The following is a 4064-nucleotide window of genomic DNA, read 5'->3' on the forward strand; positions in this document are numbered from 1 at the left end:
GGATTTAGTATATAATGTTCGAGAAGAAACAAAATAAAACTGGAAAATCTTAGACATTTTTATAGTCTTTTTGGAATTCTTTCATTTTCTCTTTCCTTCTAAATTACATTATAGGTATTTTTTTTTGTTTTTTCAGAGACTAAACACTCAAACTGAGAAAGATATTTTGAAAATGAAAGAAATTAATGTCCAGCCACCATGTAATCTTTTTTTCTTTTTCCAAAATAAAATTTGTTTTCATCTCAGTCTTCAAATTAAAATTAGGCTATTTTTCTTTTCTTTTTTTTAATGTTTTATTTATTTTTGAGTGAGAGAGAGAGAACATGAGCAGGAGTGAGAGGGAAACAGAATCTGAAGCAGGTTCCAGGCTCTGAGCTCTCAGCACAGACCCTGACACAGGGTTTGAACTCACAAACTGCGAGATCATGACCTGAGCCAAAGTTAGAGGCTTAACCCAGTGAGCCACCCAGGTGCCCCAGGCTATTTTGCTAAGTACAGAATAAGAGCTGTCCAGGATGTATTTAGAGAACACTGATGAATTAGAAAGACAAATAAAAAGTTATTTATAGTCCCCATACCAAGGTATAACTATTGCTAGTATTTTTTTCATGTATTTTTCTAGATTTCTTCTTATGTGTATGTTTACTAAAAATATGATCATATTATAAATTTTGTTTGCAGTCTTATGTTTTCATGTAATAAATAGTTCATTATAGCTTCTTTTCATTTAAAAACCATGGAGTTACATCAACTTTTTTAAAGGCTACAAAATATTATACAATATGGATATTCCATAAATTTTTTTAAGCAATCACTAACTTTAAGGCTTTTAAGTTGTTTCTTAATTTTTACTATTAAAGTCTCTAACCTCATTATCATACTGTAAACTACATATTTGAATAAACAGATTTATTTACAAAACTCAAAATAAATTAGTGAACAGTATGCATCATGCTGGCAACTACAAATGTTAATTATCTGAACCCATCAGTCCCAACAATTCTTGATCATTTAACAGCATCTTGCAATGTCTTCACCTATTCCTGTACTTGTTAAGCATTGGAAGTAAGAAGGCAGGCATGGCTCCAGGCTTAAAGGTACATGAATGATGACAAGACAGTTTGGTCTGAAGATGCCTATATTCCTTTAGGTGGGTACAACCAATAGAAATGTATATAAATAAGATAAAGACTTCATAAGTGTGTTGAATAAAATGAACACGGCGATCTGACAGATTTTTTTAAAAGTTGATGTATTTATTTTGAGAGAGAGAGAGAAAAAAACACAAGCAGGTGAGGGGCAGAAAAAGGGAATCCCAAGCAGGCTCTGCAGCACTAGTTCAGAGCCTGATGCAGGGCTCGAACTCACAAACAATGAGATCATGACCTGAGTTGAAATCAAGAGTGGGATCCTTAGCCCACTGAGCCACCCAGGGGCCTCAACCTGATGGATTCTGACTGCAGAGGGCTACTTAGCCAAAAGTGCCAGGACCAAACTCTTTGAGGACTTATTTAGTTGGTGCTTGAATAGTGAAAAGGAACCAGTCATTCATGGAGCAGAAGGGAGGGAAGGACAAAATAGCAATTACAGAAGCCCAGAGCAGGAAAAAGCTTGGCCGAAATTAAGGAACGAAGATGATGTCTGCACCGCTGTAGTGTGGCATGAGGTGTGGCAGGACGGGACGCTGCCGAAGACAGCCTTCCTCACTTGCAGAGCCTTCTTATGCTACAATGCCAGATGTTGTTACAGGGGCTAACAAAAATCTTGGGAGGATTCTTAAGCGGGGCAATTGATTTGAAGAGTTATTCTGGCTAACTTGTGGGAAAGAGACTATGGGGAGAAGAACAAAAGCTGAGAGACTGTACAGAAGGACATTTCTACAGGACAGGTAAGAAGATAGGGGTGGGCAGAACAGGTAGAGATTAATGGACATTTTCAGATATGTTTCAGCAGTGGAGTTCAGGAGATTTAAATTTAGATGGTATTTAACATCAGAATGAACAAGATCTCTAGGGAAAGAAATGTAGAACTAGAGGAGTCTCAGGGACCAAGTATGGGGCATTCCAAAATCTAGAACTATGATTGAGAAAGAGGAGAAAATAAAAGAATTGGAGGAAGAGTAGTAACCAAAGTAGAAGAAACACCATAGAGTCTGGTGAGTAAGTTAATGTAAGTTAAGAGAGGAGAATTTAAGGTGATGGTGAGTGGTCAACAGTGACTGATGAGACCGCATTAGGATGCTCAGGTGTACGGATTGGTAGGAGTAGTATCAAGTTCACCATGAAAGAGGAATGGCAGCTTCTTTGTCAGTAGAGTGCACTAGATATAAAGTAAATGCCTTCCTGGTATAGCACATATGAAAACTGTGTATAATTTATTTGAATAACATTTTGAATAAAACTCAACACCTCTTTAATGCTTGGTTGAATGATGATAAATGAGGAAATTTCTCAGAGGCCAGAAATCATAAGAAGCTAGATTAGGCAGCCACCCTGGGGGATCTGCCAGCCCTGGGAACTCAAGTGTACCAAATGGGCTATTTCATTCATTTCTCTTCTAGTCCTTTGTGGAATGTGACCTTTACAGTTTCTTTCTTTTTTTTTTTTTTTTTAAATTAGATTCTATCGTGTGTCCTATAGGGTCCCCTGGGCTCCGGTGATATCTCTCTCCACATCAGATTTCCATACCTGTCAACCTCGATCAAATTTAGAGAAGCATGTTCCCCCTCTAATAAGTACAGATATTCTAAGTGGAAGAGCATAGAGCAATTTGGACAACTTAGAGAATATTAAAGCAAAACAGAAGTAGTTCAGAAGTTAAGAATAAAAGTCTACTGCAGTCAATGTGAAAAAAGTATATACCCTAACTGATCAGAAACTTCAGCAGGGAGTCAAAACTCTAAAATAATTAGCAGACCAAATCCAGAATTTTAAGTAAGACATAATGTTGTTATAACATTTTAGTTAATTTCAGGTACGCAAAATTGCTCCAGTGAGAATATTCATAATACAATTCGCTGCAAGAATACATTTTAAAAATGTATACAATAATCTCAATAGATGCAGAAAAAATTAGTTAAAATTCAACTTGAAACTCCATTCCCTGAGTTTCAGCCAGGCACATGGGCTGCCAGCTAAGACTGCACTTTTCGGTATAGCTTGTAGCTTGGGGTGGTCATGTGACTAAGTTCTTGTGGAAAGGATGTGAGAAGTGATGAGAGTGACCTCTGGGTGTTGCCCTCCTAGTGAGCGAGGCTCCCACTCCCACTCTCTATCCTCCTTTAGCTTCTGTTCTGCCAAGACCTATCACATGCACATTCTTAGTTCACCATAAAAGTAGAGTCACTCGAGACATGCCTCTTAATTTTTTGCTTTCTATCGTCATTGTGGGTGTTCTTTATCTGTGCTAATAAATTCTAAGCTTCCTGAAATAGAGAGTTTTACTTATTCATTTTTATATTCTTTTAGAACTTGACATCAAATTTAGTGCATGGGAAGTATTTTAAAATATAAATTTAATTGCCCTCAACTTCGTTTTCCTGTTCCTGCTGCTAGCTAAATGTGGTGCTATTTGATTGAGGCAAAGTCTTACCAAGTTAAAAAATTAAGGTACAATTTTGAAAATTTGAGTCCATTTAAATCCTCATGTTACACTTAATTGCAGAGATTTAATAACCATTTATCTCTCTGGTGGAAGAGAAATAGCCTGAAGCCCTTGGAAGCCAGAGTTAGAATGTCAGGAGCTGAGATGTTTTTGTTGAATTTTTTTTGAACTCAACTCTTAATTTTTATAACACATAACAGGCAGGTAATATAAATCTTTTATTTCTTGGCATTCTTTAAATTATAAAGAGATCTTATATCGATTTAGTACAGGTTTTCAAAAATGTTTTGGAATTTGTAGATATATAAAAAACAATGAGGTACTCCTTTACTTCTAGAATCTATTAAGCAAAAATTATTTATTGAATGATTACTAGTAATGCTATGACCTTCAATAATTGTTTCAATCTCCCTATACCTGGTTTCTTCCTCTGTAAAAAGTTTTGAACTGGATGATTGCTA

This window comes from Suricata suricatta, chromosome 1 (assembly GCF_006229205.1).
Source record: "Suricata suricatta isolate VVHF042 chromosome 1, meerkat_22Aug2017_6uvM2_HiC, whole genome shotgun sequence".
Classification (NCBI taxonomy): Eukaryota; Metazoa; Chordata; class Mammalia; order Carnivora; family Herpestidae; genus Suricata; species Suricata suricatta.